This window comes from Acomys minous, assembly GCF_964271855.1.
Source record: "Acomys minous genome assembly, chromosome: 18".
Lineage (NCBI taxonomy): Eukaryota > Metazoa > Chordata > Mammalia > Rodentia > Muridae > Acomys > Acomys minous.
Window position 1 is genome coordinate 49,574,984 of NC_140501.1, and position 19,858 is coordinate 49,594,841.

At 50.3% G+C, this 19,858-nt stretch overlaps 1 protein-coding gene and 1 long non-coding RNA gene across 4 annotated transcripts in view; one reads left to right on the forward strand and one right to left on the reverse strand.

Annotated features, from left to right (window-relative positions):
• The window catches only part of PEBP4 (phosphatidylethanolamine binding protein 4), a 221,631-nt gene that overhangs the window by 25,130 nt on the left and 176,643 nt on the right, over positions 1–19,858 (reverse strand). The window lies entirely within an intron of this gene.
• On the forward strand, positions 3,131–19,748 carry LOC311589691. 3 transcript variants are annotated; one of them, XR_014776619.1, is made up of 3 exons: positions 3,131–3,224; positions 18,187–18,538; positions 19,378–19,748. It is a non-coding gene; the product is annotated as an uncharacterized lncRNA (long non-coding RNA). The 3 variants fall into 3 exon arrangements; XR_014776620.1 differs by lacking the exon at positions 3,131–3,224 and adding an exon at positions 16,568–17,877; XR_014776621.1 differs by lacking the exon at positions 3,131–3,224 and adding an exon at positions 16,568–17,877 and having other exon boundaries at positions 18,190–18,538.

The window sequence follows — 19,858 nt, forward strand, 5'->3', positions numbered from 1 at the left end:
GAGGGAGACACGTTACTCCCTTTGGGGGAGAAACCCCCCTCAAGTTTCTGCTGCTATAAAGAATGGGCCAGAGCTCTCGCTGCAGCTTCTAATGATGGGGTTGAGGTGTAATGAATGTCTCTGTTCTCATAAAACAGGCTAATGACGGCCCTCATTTTCGTGGACCCCTTTTATCCTCACTGTTCCCAAACTGGAAGGGACTATCTTGGTGGTGGTGGTGGTGGTGGGGTTGTGCTGAGGCCCTTGAGCCTGAAGGCAGCCACAGCTAGAGTTGGGAGTTGGTGGGGCAGGGGGTGGGGGTGGGGGAACAGGTGGAGGCTGCTGTTGGTCTGAGAGGTTGCCTGTTGCTCCTCCATGCCTTCCTTGGTACAAACAGTCTGAGGAATTTGGGCCGATGGCTGAGGATGCTCAGCCAGAGGAACTGGGCAGGGATTATGAAAGGAGGACATAACTTACACCCTAGTTCATAAGAACAGAACCTGTGGACCCAACAGAGATCCAGAAAGCACGTGAGTGCCCAGGGGCGGCACCACACCTCCCCCCTTCCCCTGACTGGGTGCTGATAGGAGCTCACGGAATCATCCCAGGCTCCAGCCAACACCTGAGAAGAACTCAGCTCCGGGAGGGAGGGGCGGGACTGCTGAATCACCAGCAACACCTGTGTTTTGCTTGGGAGGTCTCCTGCTCCTAGACCAGCCAAGCCTGACCCTGTTTGGCTTCCTGGAGCTTGGTGAGATCACAGCCTAGGGTGTTATGGCTCCAGGCCAGTGTGACCTGCTATGCAGGGAGGATTTTTAAAGAGATACTTGCCCCTGTGTTCCCAGGACTAGTTCACTGGGAGAGAGAGAGGAGAGAGAGAGAGAGAGAGAGAGAGAGAGAGAGAGAGAGAGAGAGAGAGAGAGAGAGAGAGAGAGAGAGAAGGGAGGGTCTGTCCGGTGAGTCCATGCCCCTCTAGGTTAGTAGAAATTGGTCACTGAACATAAAATGACCCATGATATACCATGAAATGGGAAGTAGCCCCACCCACTTACTATAGATAAATACCTGGGCCTGCACGAAGGATCTTGGAAAGCCATAGCACCTGAGGGAGATAGGATAGGCATCGTAAAAGCCCTGCCTCCCACTCCCCACCCCAGCCTCCAAGGATGGAGTGCAGATTTGGGAACTGCCTAACCAAGGTCTTCTGGTCATGGTCTAGATAAGGTCTCCAGTCTGCCCCGGCAAAGTCTGCAGCAAATGGCCATGGTCATTTCTGACTCGGGTCAGCAGCCTTGCTGCCACCATGCAGGCACTGGCCCAACCCTGCTTCCAGGTGACCTGCAGATAACTGGGGCCAGCGGAGGGCAGAGGATCACCGGAATTCAAGTTCCCTGCACCCTAAGCCAACCTTCCCTTTCCATGGCCTCTCCTTCTAAAGTGGGACCAACAGAGCGCCTCTGTGTCTCACTCGGCCTCCTGCAGGGCACAGAGGTGGTGGTCCCCTCTGCCACAAAGTGTTCCAGGCCTTGTGTCCACCGTGTCATAGACTCCCCCGTTCAGGAAGCCGTCACCCACAGTTTGCAGCTGAATCGTCGTCCCAGTGGGGACTAGAGTTGGGAATAGAATCCAAGCCCTCCCGGCCCATGTTTGCCTCCTGACTCATGGCCCAAGGCACTTCAGCTTCCACTTTGGAACACAGCGGGGGCTGTGTGAAGAGAACCAGTTCTGAGGGCAGGCCTGCTTTCTCCTCTCTTTGCTGAAACCACTCTGGCAACGTTGGGTTGAACGGTGGTTGGGTCAAAGCTTCGTACAATTCTCCAGCATCATGCCAGGCCCAGGGACAGAAAGAGTTTCCAGACAGGGACAGGTCATTTTTCAGCAACGTTTGCTTAATTTAGGGGTCTTTGGTGCCATGGGCTGAGAGGGAATGGGGATGTGGTGAGTCAGTGGGTCTCGACCCCACAGGGTATATATATCCTTTGTAATCAGATTGGGGATAGGGTCCTGCAAGGATATGGGTCAAAGTTGTGAGTGAGTGGGGCTAGGGTTCAGTGGTTGGAGGTTTCTCTGCGCAAGCCTGCGTGTCCTTTGTCTGACTTGACCAGGAGGAGCTTAGTGAGTTACTATTCCGCTTGGCCTGTGGGGGTCTCTGGCTCATCTCCTTTCTCTTTCCATTTCACACAGCTTCCTCTATGAAGCCTTCCTACACCGTCATTTTCCAGGTGCTCCTCCCTCACCCTCTGTGTTGGTCTCTGTGGCCAGACCTGGCTGTCCCTTCTCCTTTTCTTCTGTGAACGCAATCTGACAGGGCATCATCATCCCATTGCCCGCATTCCGCCTCTTGTGGAACACTGGGGCTGGAAGACCTGCTTTGCCCATGACCTCTATGTCCGTTGGAGCCATTCATAATGGCCACGGCCCTGTAAGTGAGGGAAACTAAGGCCAGAGAGGAGAAAGCCCCCTCAAGTCATTGGGTAGTAAACTTTGAACGAAAGCTAGCCATTTGGGATTGCGTGGGTGATGCTCCTTGCCCAGCCTCATGGTGTCTTTCAAATGCTTACTTAGAAGGATGCCAAGAGAAGTCACAAAATGGACTATGGGTGTGTCCCTGTGATGGAATCATGGTGCCTTCTGCTTTGGGAAGAGTGGTCTGTTTGTAGCAGGAGAAGCATCTTTTGTTAAAAAGTTTAAAGAGTTCACACACACACACAGTTTTATGTATGTATGTGCACGAACACACACACACACACACACACACACACACCCACATACACACATACATACACACACACACACAGCATGTTTTTCTCCTTTCAAGATGTGGGTTCCAGGGATTGCAGTCAGCGTCTCAGGCTTGGCATCAGGTGCCTTTACCTGATGAACTATCTCATTGGCCCAGGAGATGCATTTTTGTATCATTAGATCTCACTGTTCCAGTCTCTCTCTCTCTCTGTCTCTGTCTCTGTCTCTCTGTCTCTGTCTCTGTCTGTCTATCTCTTTCTGTCTCTCCTGCCCCCCCCCCCCGTGTGTGTGTGTGTATGTGTGTGTGTGTTGTGTTTGCTCTCTCTCTTTCTTTTTCAACGGGCATTCTCTGTGCCATTATGAGCTTAGGTGTTGTGCGGGTGGGGGGGGGGGGTGTAGAAGAGCACAATCAGAAACAAGTTGGGCTCTATGGATCTGTGCTGTTTCTGGCCACTGGATGGCTGTGGCATCTGTGATCTGAGACCCTGGCCCTTTCCTAGTAGGTAGGAGACAGTGTGAGTCATTCTGGGGCCAGGGCCAGTTGGTGGGGGTCACTGTGTGACAGAGTTCTTTAGTGTTGCCTCCTGAGAGCTTCCTGTTCTGTCTCCTCTCTTATGTCCCTCCCCCACCCTCCCATCCTCTGCCTCTCTTTCTCCTTCTCTTTGCTGCCATATCCTCCTCTCCTTCTTTTGTGGAGCCCACCAGCATCACCCTCGAGTCCACGGACAGATCCTTCAGATAATGTCATTTCCCACTCACCTCCCTCCAGGCCAGCCTTGTCCTTTGCAGGTGAGAGTGTGTTCCTTTGTGCCCGCCTACAGAGCAGCCGTGACCCTGCGTGCTCATGCTACCCCGGAAGGGAATTAGAGCAACAATGACTTCATTTGACTTTATCTGAATGGAAGGGGCTAGTTGGAGCCAGTGGTTAGTTACTACATTAGACGTCAGACCTTGGTAGCACTCGCAGTACCAAGCATTAGACTCCAGAAAATCCTCTGGCAGCACCCTCTGCACAGTCCAGGCTGTACCCTGCCCCAGTGACTTTGTCCGGCTCTACCTCCTGACCCGGGACAGGTGCTGGCCTTGGAGACGGATGACCTTGGCCAAGTGGCTTGATCTGTGTGCCTCTCTTGCCTCTTCTGTTAAGTGTTGAAGGTACTTCCTCATAAGCCGTGGAGTTTCTTTCCTTCTGGTCCCTGGATAATTTTGATCAGGTCTGGGTGGGTGTGAATTGGAGGGTAGGCAGGTATTGCCCATATGCGCATATTGTGTCTATGCCTGTGTGTGCATTTACATGTGCAGGAACAGTGAGCAGATTTTTTTTTTCTTTTTGGGAAGGTAGGGGAGGGTTTGAGGCAGGGTCTCAGTATGTAGCCTAGACTGTCTGTCCTTGAATTCCTAATTCTCCTGCCTCTCCAGTGCTGGGATTACAGTGGCATCTGGTTTTCTACCCAGGGCTGCTTTCACCAACTAGCATGAATCTAGGAAACAGGCTGAAGGCTACAGAGCTAGTGAGATGGTTGTTCCCTGACTCCACTCTAGGCAGGCACCTGCAGGTTCCCTTGGCCTAGGCTGTTGGTTTCATAGTACCTAGACTTCCTCTTTGACCATAAAAGTCTCCCGGAAAGCCTTCCCACAGAGGCCTCAGGGGCTTTCTCAGGGAATGTGTGAGTGTGTGTGCACAGTCACTGAGCATACTATCCCAAAGAGCCATGGCCTAGTACTAAGGGCTCTGTGTGCGTGTGTGTGTGTGTGTGTGTGTGTGTGTGTGTGTGTGTGTGTGTGTGTGTGTGTGTGCGCCCCAGTTTGGGTAGGTGAAGGGATCTGGGGCTTGGGGCCCTGGCTTTATGAACTACTTAAAACTCATGTCAGTTTGCACAACTGAGGAATGTGTGTGTGAGCGCCTACAGATATGCATGCACTTTATGTAGAGATGTATAGGAAAGGGAGAAAATTATCACTTGCTGCTATATCCTCTTTGCAAAGCCTTTGCCTAGAGGCTCCCCCAGATCCAGAGAAAGGATGACGATTCTTGACGGAGACCAGCGGCCAGGCTGCTTGGGTTTAGGGCACGTTCCCAGTCTAGGGCTGAGGTCTGATGGATCACTGAGATGAGGGCCTGACATTAGTGGAGAGAGGTGCAGAAATCAGCATTGGCTAAACCATGGCTGAAGTCTGGACAGCAATGGAGGCCTCGCTCTTCCTCCCTGAGATGGTATCCAGGCTTCGGGCATCCTGGGTCATAGAACCTGCCTGTCAGAGTGTTGCATCAGAGTGAAACTGTGCTAGATGCCTCCGGGGAGAGGACAGTGAGGGCTTCTGAGTCTGATTTTCCAAACCTGAGGTGCTCAGGGTCAAGTCCTTGGACTCCACCAGCCCTTTTTTTTTCTCTACACTTCCAACAAGACTCCACCAGACCAACATAGATGGAAGTGGTCTCTAGGGGGGCTGTTTGGAGGGGGGGGCAGTGTGAGTCAGAAGTGACCAGGCTTTCATCCGCCCTGAATCAGAGGGAAGGCAGGGAAGGAAGGTGGGGGTGACTGTAAGTCTTGTGGTTGGTTCCCTAGGAACAAAAGCATCCTGAGGAAATCGAAGCCTTCTGGAAGGTCCCAGGATTCTAATGTGCCCAGATATACAGGCCACTGCTGCACAGCCCAGAACAGGACAGGACACCAAAAGCTTGAGTGACTTAGGAGACGGGCTGCTTAGGGGTAGGGAAAGGATGGAAGATCCCTAGAGTTCACCGGAACTCTGTAATTCTACTCAGAGGCCTCGCCCTATCAATGCTTCTTTGCCTTGAGACACAGAACTTCTGACTGAGAGTTGAGCTGGCTTCTTGTTGTGATTAGAGGAATGACAAGCTGCATTTGGGAGAGCAATATGGGTGTGGGTACAGGGTAGTGTGTCTCCCAGAGGCCTCTTACAGTGCTTTTGTTTGCCCTAGGGTTTTTTTGTTTTGTCTTTTGTTTGTTTTGCTTTGTTTTATTTTTGCTTCTTTGTAGGTAGAAAATCCTGGGGATGGTTTTAGGGTCATGTAGGGTCTTTGTAGGGAAGCTATGGGATGTGGTTCTCTTTTTAATGCTAGCGGCCCTGATAGGATCTGATACAGTGACGTTGGGGTCTGGCTGGTTGGTACCTCCTTCTAGGTCTTTATAGCCTGCCCTCTTTAGCTCTGCTTGCTTTCCTCCCAAAAGTTCCCATCTGTGCCAGGTGGGCACAAACATCACAGCTACCTGTTAGAGCTGGAGAGCCCTCTCTGCCCCAGGCCATGCCCCTACCCATCTCCCTGAGCAGAAGTGTCATCACCCCGGGGTTACAGCCGTTCGGCTGTACATAGCATAGTGTGTACATCAACTCTCCTGGGTGGTTTCTATTTACAGTGTGTCTGAACGCTCGCCTCCCCTTCCTTTGAGTAGACCCCTGATCCAGGTAGGCTGCTCTCGGATGCTGTGTAGGCATGCACGAGTCGTGAACAACAGCTCCGTGAAAGCACCATAACTGATGAGCTAGGGCCACCCCTGCATTGAACAAAAGGACACATTCATGACCCCGGCATCTGTAGGACCCACAGCAGAAAGGGTCCAAAACCCAGCTCTTCTGACCTCCTCACTCGGTTTGATAATCTTTAAGCAGACAATACTTTCTTTTTTCTTAGGATTCAGATGTTGTGCCTGGAGTTGGGAAAATTTTATCTGAGTGGGACGTTTTCTTCTTCCAAAACCAGCGGTGTGAGGGACTAGGCACAGGGTTGCTGTTTAATAATCAATGCTTGCCAGTGGACTTACATCTCTCGGGAGCTTCTGTGTTGCTGTCACTGTTCTCATCCTCATCGCTGCCACTCCTGAGGGAGGTTAGCTAGAAATGAGGATAGCAGGCAAACTACTTCTCCATCTCTCCAGTCACAAGTCCTCTTTTAGCTCCCTCACGGTCCCGAGACCTGAGCAAAGCAGTAGGCCTGCATCGTGTATACTGTAGCCACCCAGACTAACCGCTGGGGGAATAAACAAGATGCTATTGTGCCAAGAAGAGAGGACGTACATCAAAAGTATCTCAGAAAGGAAGAAAGCCAGTGTGTGTGTGTGTGTGTGTGTGTGTGTGTGTGTGTGTGTGTGTGTACTCGTGCACCTTATGTGAGATGCATGGATAGGGGGAGAGAGGGAAAAAAATATGCCTGGGTAATTAACTTAATAGGTTTCTTAAAGAATGCCCTTGTGAGTGATGTTCAACACATTCAAGTGTTGACAAGAAGGCACTGAACTTGACGCCCACGCAGCGGGCAGAAGCATGCTCTCGGCTCCGACACACCTTCGTCTGAAACGTGTAGTAAACTTGGTGCTGGGTTGTGAAATTAGTCCCAGGGAATGCATGCTGTGGGGGGGGGGGGGCTCTGAGGCCAAGGTCTCTGCTCCCAGATAGGTTGGGATGGCCACCCTTGACGGAGATCCTATGAGTAGGACAACAGAGGCGGAGAGCCTTGACTCGGAAGCCTCGGGTTGCGACCGTTTCTGCTTGAGGCTGTCTGTGATCTGGGAGGGGTGGTGGTGGTGGTGGTGGTGGGGTGGCCAGAATTGAAGGCCTGTTCTTGCCTTCTCAACCCCAGTTGCCTTAAAATGCGTGTGTCTGACACCTGGGGACATCTGTGAGACCCCGGGAATTCCCTATCTTCAAGAATTACCAGAGGCATCCAGGCAAATGTGTGCCCATGGAGCTTCCCTTTCTATAAAATATAGGGCAGGAGAAGAGAGGCCGCCAACCATCGGTCCATTGGTGGGCTGGCAGAATAGGAACTTTGCCTTGGAAGAGGTGTGTGTGTGTGTGTGTGTGTGTGTGTGTGTGTGTGTGTGTGTGTGTGTGTCTGCTCTTGTTTGAAGCCATAGGAGGGACCATAAGTCCTCTTGATCTCTCAAATAGAGAGTTCCTTTTGCCAGGCCGCCTGCTTCCAAGGCCGTAGGTGAGGATGAGCCTGGGCCTTTGTGCCCATCAGCTACCTTCCTGCTTGCCTGTCATCAGCCCTCCTGTCATCGTTCACCCTCTCTTTCTGTTATGTGAGGCTCCGACTTAATCAGATTAAACTTTTCAGGCTGAGACCTGAGTGGCAAGGGACTCCATCACAATGATGGTGGCCAAATTAGTAAAGTCAGGGAAAGGTGACATGAATGCCCGTGTGAAAGAACTTTTCTTTTTCTCCTCTCTCCCCCTTCCTCCTCCTCCTCCTCCTCCTTTCTGTTCCTCCACCCTCCTTTTCCCCTTCCTTCTCCTTTCACAAGAGAGGGTCTCCTGTGGCCAAAAAGGTTTACATTACTTGTGTAGCCGAGGATGGTTTTGAACTTCTAAGTCTTCTCTACTTCATGGGTGTTGGGATTGCGGGCATGTGCCTGCCGCCACGCCTGCTTTATGTGATGCTGGGAACTGAATCATGGGCCTTGTGCGTTGTACACACACATTCTACTGAGTCACACTCCAAGCCCCAAGAACTTCTCTCTCTCTTAGATGCTTATGAAAATGGTTTAAAACAAAACACAAAACACGACCACCCATATCTACAGTCGGCTGGTTGCTCAGAGGAAGTTTACATCAAGGGTGCCATCTGAAAACTCAAAATTGAGTCCTGCGGTTCATATTTTTTTCAGGGGGCGGGGGGGGGGGGAGCCTGACAGAAAAGATCAGCAACTGCCTTCACTTAAAGCCGTACACCAGACCATGTATGCCCCCCCCTGCAAGCTGGGAGAGTGGGGTGAATTGAAATGATGCCTCATTTACAGACAGTAGAGCCCAGAAAGTGAGCCCTGCCTTGTAACAGCAAAGTTTGGAGTAGCTCTCTGCTCCGGTCCTGGATATCAGCACTCGATCTGGGCCTCCGTTCTGCCTGGAGGAGCCAGCTCTCATGCAGATTACATCCTTACTCTGGAAAGTGCATGATTCTGGGTTTTCATACGCTCTCCTAATATACCTCTAGAAGAAGGAAGTGACTGCCCATCTTTCTGGTTGCTGCCGACACATGAGGCTACGGCGTCTCCCACACCATTCTCCACCACGGAGACCCATGTCTCTGCCTCACCTTTTCCTGATTGCCTAATCTGAGTTTCCCAAAGGCAAATTGCAAGGGTTACTCAGATTCCCCCATTTGCCTTTTGTTGCTGATGTGTGCCAGATAAGTGGGCTGGCAGCCCAGTTCAGCACACCAGCCCAGTTCAGCACACCCTTACTAAGCAAGCACCTTTTATGTCTAGAGTCAAGGTTGGGGGTTGAAGGGAATGCACCCATAGTCCTCTAGCTCCTGGAGGAGGGGTTATCGTATGGACACTACCGGGCCTCCCAAATCATTCTGAAGTCCAGGGGATAAATGAATGATGCTCCATGCTCAGGAGCCAGCAAGGAGCTTTGGGAACCCTATAAAACAAGCTGGGTTCCTGAGATGCCACCTCCTTTCAACAAAGCAGACCCTACCACACGGCAGCAAGGCTAGAAAGTGCTGCATGGGTTTCTGTAAGAATCAGTCACAAAGGTGACGAATCCTTTTTTGCACCAATCATACACGTGTATATTTGCTAATGTGCATGTGTGTGAAGGTCAGAGGACAACTTTGGGTGTGATTCCTTTTAGTCTTTTAGGGTGTAAATATGTCTGTGGTTTGCATGTCTTTGTGTGTGTGTTCACGTGTGTGTGTATGTGTAGATGTCTGTGCAAGTGTGTGCATCTGCATGAGTGGAATTGACACCTATAGTCTTCCTTGAGATCATTTCTCACTTTTATTTGTTGAGGAGAGATCTCTCCTTGAGCCCAGAGCTCACCAATTCTGGTGAGTGTAGCTAGTCAGCTTGCCCCAGGGATCACCTGCCTCTGCCTCTCAAGTGCTGTGACCTCAAGCAGCCAGTAGGCCTGTCTGGGTTTTACATGGGCTCTGGGGATCTGAATTTCAGTCCTCACACTTGTGTGACAAACACTTTCCCAGCTGAGCCATCTCTCCAGCTTCCATTTTGTGTTCTGAGACAAGGTCTGTCACTAGGACCCGGGGCCTCTCTGGCCAGAGAGCTCCAGGGATCTGCCTGCCTCTGGCTCCCCTGGTGTTGGGACTACAAAAGATGTTCCATGACATCCAGATTCTGTGTGAGTGCTGGTGAACTGAACACAGGTCTTCACACTTGCACAATTAAGGGCTTTACCAACTGAGCCACCTCTCCAGTTCTCAGGCTTTTTTAAAAAAAAGTAATGCTTACTCCCATTAGGCACCTACCAGAAGCAGACTTCTTAGGCATGAGAAAATAATGAAATCACAACAGTATCAATATTGGTGTGTTTCATGTGGGCAAAGGATGCTGGGAGGGAGGACTTCAGAGCCAGGTGGGTCCCGAGCAGCTGTCAAGGTGCTCAAGTTGAAGTCTAAGTTCAGGGGAGATGCAGACTTGCTGGAGTCTTTCCTAGGCCACCACTCCTCCTGGAGGCCAGGGCGAGGGCAGGAACCCGGTCCTCCCCTGTGCTGTGCCACTTGATGGCTTTTGGGTTGAGAAGAAGAAAATCTGAACTAGACTTCCCCACCTCGGCGTGGGAAGTGTGAGGGGCTGGAGCAGGGAGGCAGGAAGTGAGCACAGATGGACAGGCCTGGACAGCTGTGCAGGGAACAGAGCACATCTGTCTGGGAGTAAGTTTGGCAGGGCCCCTCCCACAGCCTCTCTGCTGAGTGTGGGCTGGGTTTGGGTCCCAGATGGGGAAAATGATGGGAAAGAAAAGGGCCAAAATAGAGGCTGGGGCTGGAAGCCGGGGTGTGTGTGTGTGTGTGTGTGTGTGTGTGTGTGTGTGTGTGTGTAGAGTGTGTATCTGTGTGTTTGTATGTGTGTGTATCTGTGTGTGTGGGAGTGTGTATCTGTGTTTTGTGTGTGTGTGTGTGTGTGTGTGTGTGTGTGTGTGTGTGTGTATGTGGGGGAGAGTGTGTATCTGTGTGTGTGGGAGTGTGTATCTGTGTTTTGTGTGTGTGTGTGTGTGTGTGTGTGTGTGTGTGTGTTCAGATGGAAACCAGGAATGTGGCTGAGCAATGGGGAGAGGGAAGAGACAAGGGGCAAAGCAGAAGTTCGTTGAATGAATAAATGGTTTTCATGGCCTAAACTAGCATGAAATTTCCTCTAATTAGCTTCAAATACTGCCAGGAAGCTTATCCCAGATAGACACCTGGGAGAGATCCTTGAGAGATAGAAGCAGGATCAGACTTCTCCTGGGGAATTTACCCTCAGGCTTAGGGGTAAGCTAGGTTTTTGCTACGTTCTCTGGAGCAGGGCAGAGAGGCAAGGTTCATTGTTCCAGAAACCGCAGCTCCTGGCTTGTCATCGTGGCCATCTGTGTAGCCGCCATGGGGAGCGGTTTTCCGTTCTTCCCTGCAAAACTGTCACCTGCCTGGTATGGGGCTGGAGAGGTGGGATGTCACACAGACCTCAGCAATCCCGGCAGCTGATAGATTCCCCCTGCATCTACTCCTGTGCCACCTTCCCAGTGTCCCACTGTGCAAAGGAACCGAGATGGGAGCTCACACCCCAGCCCTGCGTGGGCACGCCTCTGTCACTCACGGTTCTTGGAGCCTTAGTACTCTCATCTGTAGAATGGGAGGCTGGGCCCATAGGGTCCCCAAGACCCCTCTAAGTTCTTCCATCTTGGAATCTGATAGGGTGGCAGGTGGGGATGCGGCCTTTGAAGGTTGTTACTGTCTTCTGTGGTTTTTTTTTGGGGGGGGGCTGGTTACTTTGCCTTCCCTCAAGCTTGGGAAAAAAGGAGGAAGGCTCAAGAGACACTGACTTCACTTGCTGAGTGCTGGACTGACTCACTTGCGTTATGGTGACTCCTCTTTCTGGGCTGATGGAGCCCAGTCCTGTGTGGGGTCAGGAGGTCAGTGTGATTCCTACAGTTTTTCAGACTCTTGCTTCTGGTTTTCAGTTGTCTAGTAGGTGCAATAGAAGTACCACCAGGCAGGCAGGAAGAGCTGAAGCCTCCAGGGCTTGGGGCTAAACAGGACACGCATACCTCGTTCTGATATCACCAGTCATCACCGTCATCATTGCCCATTATTAATATTGCTAAACATTTATTGTTCTTTATTCAGCCCTGTACAGTAGGTGAGTAAACCCGAAGGAAGATCTGGTCACAGACACTGGCCCCATCCTAGGTGTCTCTTAGAAACCAGTGGACTTGACCTCTACCTAGAGGCCAAATCTCACTCGTGGCAGGACATGAAGCCAGAGGCTTTGAGCTCTTGTGTTTGTTAGGATGCTCTTCTGGGGGAAGATAAGCATCAGTATCCCATGCTCCTGCTGTTGCATCACACTTGTGCCTTCCAATTCTCCCTACCTCTGCAATCCCTTCACCAGGGTACAGCAAACAGTCTCGGCTCCGCATTGATTGATATTCATTTTTGTGATTTTGTAATGATGAATTATGATACATTTGGCAGGGGGAGGGGGCCTGGAATAATAACCCAGGGGTCCTGGAGCTTCTGGAAACGGAGAAGTCTCCACTTCCTTGACTGGGGTATCTTCCAGGCTCTCTGAGCCTGAGAGCCTCAGGTTGCAAGACTAGCGTGGGATTGCTTTGGAGGCAGGGTGGCGAGCAGCAGGCGGGGAGGTGAACTGCGGGCGCCTCCTTCTGGCCCTGCGGGGCTTGAGCATGTCTGGGGAGGGCTCTAGGATGTGACCCTCGCTGGCCCGGAGCCCCTTCATGGCCAGAGGGAGAGAGGAGATCCCCCAGCTCTAGAGAACCATTTGGAGAGAGAGAGAGAGAGAGAGAGAGAGAGAGAGAGAGAGAGAGAGAGAGAGAGAGAGGCTGTTATGTAACCAGTTTACCTCCTCATCAAAACTGGTGACTAATTCAGACAGTCTCTGCCAGATTGGCTCTGCAGCCTTGCTGTTAGCTTCGGAGGGCTCAGCCACTATGTGAACGGGGGCCTCACACCCTCTGCTGGATAGATTCCCTCTTCACTGGCCTCAGCTCTCCCAGTGTAAACTCTCTCCAGAAGCTACCAAGACCTGGGTAGTGAGGGAGGCAAGCCTTTCCTTTATGGATCCAGCTCCATTCCCACTTTTGTGTGTTTTCCAGCCTCGATAAAGGAGGCCAGAGGAAGAGACCCACTTGCCTGCGAGCTCACTGAGGTCTGTCGTCTGTTGCTGGGTGACAGTGACCATGAGAAGCAGGCAGCCAGGCTGGGAGCTTTGGCTTGCAAAGGGTGAGAGTGTTGGGCTCAGAACTCAGTGGCCAAGCTTGTCGTGGTGACTCAGGGTGGAAGGGCCACCCCCAGACTTCCGACCTTGGGCTCCTGGCTTTGTGGGTTACAGGCTTCCTGGGTGATGCTGGGGACTTTATGTTCACAGCCATAGTTCTCTCTTTTCTTGTTCCAAAGCAGGTGTGTGGAGCACTCAGCCCTTTTCTACTGCAGAAAACAGCGGCACGTGTTGGCGCATATGTGGAGACAGCTCACAGAGAGACAGAGGCAGGTTATTCTCGGTGACAGTCCCAGGGTACTTGCCACAGTAAGCATACACACTGTAGGCCAGGGTTCATTTTATTTTCTCCGGAACTTGGATTATTCCCATTTTATGGGTAAGGAAGCTGAGGCTGGAAGAGAGTGTGTGGTTTCCCAAAGCTGTTAAGCAGCTGAGCTGGGACTTGAACTTACGTCTCAGAGCCTGGGAAGCTGGATCTGGTGTGACACACTACTTCCCCGTGGCATTCCCAGGGCTGGTTCTAAGGCCCTTGAGACATTCCCCTGTCCCGGAGACTTCATAGCAGCTGCCCTGCCAAGTTCAGAAGATAATGCAGCCTTGTGTTCGCCCTGCTGCTTCCTTCCGTCGGGCGTCGGGCGGCTCACAGACATGACCTCATTCGCTCTCCCAGATCCCTTAAGACCTGGGAGTGGTGGAGATTCTGACTTCTGATTCCCAGGGAGAAAAGGCAGGCACAGAGAGGCGCAGAGACCCGCCCTCAGTCACATAGCTAGTTGGGGCTGAAATTGCCCTCTCCTGTCCTCTAGGACAATCGCTTAGCTTCATGGGTAGGAGTCAAAGTCACCCCCCAAGATCTTGAAATTTGGGGGTGGGGTGGGATGCCCCTTCTGCGGTGTGTGTGTGTGTGTGGGGGATGATTCAGAGGCTGATACAACTCCAAGAGAGTTGGAGTGGTATTGAAAAGGGAAATCTGAGGTACACAGAAATTCAAGTCTTACAGAGAGCAGGGGTGGCCCGGGACCCTCCCACCTGCCCACGTTTTCCAGCTTCCTGTGCTGGCATCCTCGTGTAGGGGATGGAAGCTGATCTTTGGGTCCCAGGACCCCTGGTAGGGGGGATCCCTCAGTTACTCATTCTATGCCTGCTCTTCACACACAGTGGGAGTGCGAACTCACAAAGAAGACTGTGTGAACTGCTTCATCCTCCACCACAAAGCTTGCACAGAGGGACACAGCTGCTGTCCCCGCCCCCCAGTCCTATTTCCTCTGCTACATACCGTGTGTGTGTGTGTGTGTGTGTGTGTGTGTGTGTGTGTGTGTGTGAGAAAATGGCTTTGAAGTGAGAGGGCTCCTGCTCAAGCTGATGTGATGCGCACATGTTTGTGTGTGTGATACTCTCAATGCCTGATTCTCAATATATGAGCCATCCCTGGGCAGTCTCACGACAAATTTTCTAGAAAGGCTCAAATGGCAGATGCCTGCGCCTTGGTGGGCTACACATGCTATTAGTCATATGTTCCCTGTGTGTTTGCATCTTTACTTACTATCCTTTGAAAAAACAAAAGCCATTCTCTTTTTTCTCTTTCTTTTTCTTTTTTTCCCGAGACATGGTTTCTCTGTGTAGCCCAGCTGTCTTGGACTTGCTTTGTAGACCGGGCTGGCCTTGAACTCACAGGGATCTGCCTGCCTCTGCCTCTGCCTCCCCAAGGACTGAGATTATAGGCGTGTGCCACTATGCCTGGCACAAAAGCCTTTCTTAACTCACAGGCCCTGCAAAAGCAGGCTGATGTGTCCTGCGGACTGCAGTTTAACTGGAATAAAGGGAGCTGGGGGATTAGAAAGCTTTCGGTAGCTGTGTGCCTTCGAACACCCCACTTACCCTCTTTCAGACATAATCATGTTGACCCAACTCTATGCCTGCCATTAATGCCAAAGTGGACCGTGGACTGAGTACCTTTTGGCCATCAGGCTGTGTGAGGGCTGGGTGGACTTGGCCATCCCTTCCCCCAATCCGCCTTTGGAATGGCAATGGGTCAGGACCCTCAAGCCATGGCTGTGGGAGAGCATAGAGCAGAGCAGCAGAGCTTTCTGCGTGGCCTGAGGTCTCTCTCTCTCTCTCTCTCTCTCTCTCTCTCTCTCTCTCTCTCTCCCTTCCACTCTCTTCTTTCCTTGTCTCCCTGCTTCTCTCAGAAAAATAGGGAGAAATGGCTGGCTCTGGCTCCCTAAATCCTCAGGATATCTGATTATTACTCAGCCTGTGCCATCTCATGGCTTCTTCTGAAGGGCTCAGCAGGGACCCACATCCTAGGATGTCACTCAACAGTATCCAAAAAACCTGCTCATTTCTGTGCTCCCTTGCACTTGGGCCCATTTCCCCTGGCCTAGTCACTTTAGTCATTACCTCAGTTAATCCAATGAGGCGAACGGTCTAGGTCCCATCACAGAGGCTTAGGGGTGGTCAAATAACTTGCCCAGAGCCACTTAACTGGTAAGTAGTCTCAAATCTCAGTCCAGGCAGTTCGATTCCAGTGCCCTCCCTCTTAGTTACACAATTATATTGCCTCTCTTCATTACGTATAATTGCCCCAAACTGTAATTAGAAGTTATGGGTCTGTAAGCATCTCCTGAGCAGAGGCTGTGACTTAGTCGTTTTAGCTGCCCCTGGAATACAGTACCTAGAATGATGCACACAGTAGGTGCCTAATGGGTGTTTATGAAGTGAACGTTGAAACTGTAGTGCTGAGGCCACTGAGGAATGTTGCAAATATTTGTTTGTTTGTTTTGTTTGTTTTTCAAGACAGGGTCTCTCTGTGTAGCCTTGGCTGCCCTGGACTCACTTTGTAGACCAGGCTGGCCTTGAACTCACAGCAATCTGCCTGCCTCTGCACTACCACACCTGGCCTGTGACAAATCTTAAAACAGGCATGAGAGGCAGACATATGGAGACAGTCCTGGGGTTTCTGGAGCCCTGCAGGGGAAGGATGTGCCCATGTCATGTCCTCTTGCCTTTCTGGAAGGCAGCAGAATTCTGTTTTGACCTATTGCTTGGTAAGCATCCCTGTCAAGATCTAGGATGCTTTGCACAGAGGTGCTCTAAGTCCAGAATAAAGAAGAGCTATTCAAATCCTTAGACAGCATACACAGGGAGAGCCAGCACTCACCCTTGGAGGATGCACCCCCTGAAGAGTAAGGTCTGGACTGTGTGACCTTAAACAGGGCTCTGAACATTGCTGTCAATCTTTGTGTCCATGGCAGCCATGGAGGTTCCTATGTATAAATGCCCTGTGTTAGTCTCTCTCGTTTAGAGTAGAACAGAAAGACGCATGTGAGACCTTTATTTTCTGCCTGGCCTTTTCCCATTGGGGTGGTGGTAGGGGGGGGGAGCAGGTGCTGTCCCACTCAAAGCTTATAGAGCCTCCCAGGATGCTGAGATAGCCTGTGAGGTCATGCACCCTGGGCTGTAAAAGCAGCTGTTGTATCTTGCAGGTGGGTCTGTCCAGGGAGGGGAGTGTGTGTGTGTGTGTGTGTGTGTGTGTGTGTGTGTGTGTGTGTGTGAACACTTCATTGTGGTGACTGGCAGTGCCCCCTGAAGTCAGCTGGAAAGCACTTTGCTTGCCTGGAAGAGGCCCAAGGCGTGTGTGGTTGCAGGCGTGGCAAGGAGAGGCTATAGGGGAGGAGGGAGGCTGGTGAGTGAGAAGACACCCCCCCTGCAACCCGCATTCATACAAAATGCATTTCCCAACGTATCCCTCTGGCCTGTCGAGGCCCTTCTGCTCACTGCTCTGTTTATACATGATAGACAACTAATTAACAGCAGAACCTCTTGAAAGGTCTTTTCAGAGGTAATGTTCTGACAGATCATGTCAGTAAGGAGCACTGATTTGTCTAAGCATGGATCACATTGTTTCAGATTGAATGAGGTGAATATTAAATTGCTTTAAATGTACTCTTCATAAAGCACTAATTACACACTCCCAAGGGAGAACAGCCAAGGAATACTAAACAGCAGAGAAGTCAACAGAGGGGTCTTTTTATAGTATGTTGCTGGGCTCTGTGTTTTTCTGTCTACTCTCTCTCTCTTTCTCTCTCTCTCCTTTTTTTTTTTACAGTAAAATCACAGCACGCTAAAGAATACACATTTATAGCACAATGCTTCTCATCTAATTATATGGCAATCATTAGTTTTAAGCTGGATGCATTATATTGTCTTTGATATATTATGCCTGAGGCACAACTCTGTATTTATTGCTGCTGCTGGCAGATTTTAGTCCCCTACCCCCAATTCCTCTCTATCCACCACCCCTTAACAAATTATTTAACCCCTAAGTGTTAGTTTGCTTATTGTATCAAAGGAGGAAAAATATCCCCCACAATTTAAATTGGTAAAGGGGGTGGGAGTAGAGAGAATACACCCTTAGTTAACTTAAAGAAAAGAAAGGAAGAAAATGAAGGAAGGAAGGAAAAGAAGGATGGACGGAGAGAAATCTCATGTGTTCTGGGAGCTGTGTGTTTGATTTATTAACTAGGTGGTGTCCTGAATACACAATTTCCCTCCCCAATCCAGTAAAATTCCTTTGCAACAAATCATACCAGATCACACTGAATTCCCACTTGGCTGAGTTTCACTGTCCCTCAGGGAAAAAGGTATTTATATGTCTATAAATATCTATCTGTAAAGCAACACAGGGGTGGAAAGCCATGAGGTGGTGGTTGTGGGGGGGCATTCCTTCCACAGAGCATGCCTGCCCACAGATGCTGCCAGCATCTTGCTTCTGCATCCTTTCCTGGGTCTTTCTGACTTTTACCATTGCCCATAGTTAGCCAAGGCGGTGCTGAGATGCTCTGGAGACTCAAATTTGAAGTCCAGAACACAGAAAAAGGCCAAGTTCCACTGTGATGGATGGCTTGGTGTTGTCCCATCTTGGCCAGGCCTCCAAAGGCCTCTGGTGGCACTACAGGTAACAGAGACTTCGTGTCTTCAGAACATAGATTTACTTGACCATTGACTAGCCCAGCCCATGAATACTTGTAATCCCGGAACTTGGGAAGTGGACACAGGAAGATCAGGAGTTCACGGTTATATTTTATTATATAGGGGGGAGGGCTGGGGGGCGGGTTATGAAAGCAGCCTAGGCTACCTGAGATCCAACAACATCAACAATACAGCTCTCAGAGTGTGTCTCTTCTATGGCCGATCATTTTTGCTGCACGCTGAGCCTTGGGTCTAGTTGAAAGGAACAGAATTACCTTTGCTCTTTGTTTTACAGTAGGATGGCCTTGATGGTATTACGCAGGGCACAGCATTTACTATCCCACAGCCACCTGCAGTTAGTTACAGCTGGACCCTCGGGCTCCTGAGGAATCCACTTCAGAAAGAGTAGTTCCAAGCAACTATTTCTGACAAGCGTGGCCAAGGGCAAAGGAACGGAGTTACAGCTATCACTCTGAGAGCTAGAAGTCACTGAGTCCACCTCTCGCTCACTGCTGATGGGTCATCTTTCCAACATCCCCACCCACGAATCTATTTGCTCTTGGCTCTTCTCCTATGGCAGTGACAGCTAGAGCTGGCACTCCTGCTTTCAAATCTTGTGCAGTCACCTGCTACTTAGTAGCCCTTGGGTAAGTGACAATGTTTCCTTTTTGCTTCTGTTTCCGCCTCCCCATGTAGACTGGTTAATTGGAGAGCCTACCTTGCAGGGTTTTGTGAGGAGGTAGGAGAGCAAACATGTTACTTTTAGCCTGCCGGGGCCACCTCAGATTCATTATTATTATTATTGTAAGATAAGTAATGCTATTAGCTGAGCATGACAAGCACTTGTGGCTGTAGACAAGGACTCAGAAGAACTAACTAGCTGGGGTCTGGAGGCACAGGCCTGTAATCCCAGCTCCTTGGGAGGCTCATTCGAGGAAATAGAAAGTTCAGGATTTGCCTGGACTACAGAGTAAGTTCAGTTCTGGTCTTGGCAAATTAGCAAGACTTCCCCCAAGCCTGCTTGTCTCAAAATGGAAAGTGCAAAGAGGGGTAGGGGCTGGGCGAGGCAGGGGTGGGGGTGGGGGGCTGGCTCAGTGAGGAAGAATGGCTTGCCATGCAAGCTTGAAGTTGAAGGTTTTGATCCCCCAAACCCATCCAAAACCTGCATGCAGCGGCTATAAATCTAGCAGTCCTGTGACGAGACAGGAGGCAGAGGCAGGAGACTCTCCTGGGAGCCCATGGGCCAGCTAGGTATAGCACATGGCACAGTGACAAACACAAGGTTGCATGCTTCGCGACAAGGTAGTTTTGGTGGGGACACACATTAATACAGTCATTATGAAAATCAGTTTGGAAATTCCTCCAAGAATTTAAAAATAGAACTACTAGCTATTTGACTTCTGGGCACATTCCCAGGGAATCCCACGTTCTACCTGAGAGGTATTTGATCCCCATGGGCGCCTTACTGCTGCTCTATTTACTGCAGCAAGGAATCGGAACCAGCCTCCTTGTCTCAGTACGCGAAGCTATAATGAAATCTGCTACCAACATGAAATGGAATACTATTCACCTCTGAAGAAGAATGAAATCACAAAATCTGAAAGAAGACGGATTTGGAAAAGATAATATTGGTCTAGATCATACAACCTCAGAAAAAAAGAGGAAAAAAAGAGAACCCCAGGTTCTCCCTCATTTGGGGATCCTAATCTACTACATATGTGTATGTATCTATATGTATGTAAACAATGCATGTATGATTGCTGTATAACACATGGAAAGGAGATCAAGAAAGGCTAAATATCAGGTGGTGAGGAAGGAAGGAATGCAAGTAAAGGACGCTTGAGACTTGAGCCATGAAGGAGAAAATGAAATTGTTTTTTCTAGTTTTAACTCTGTCATTGATTTTTTTGATATGTGGTGAGAATAAGTGCATAAAAATATAGTTGACATGAAGGCATAAAATCCAG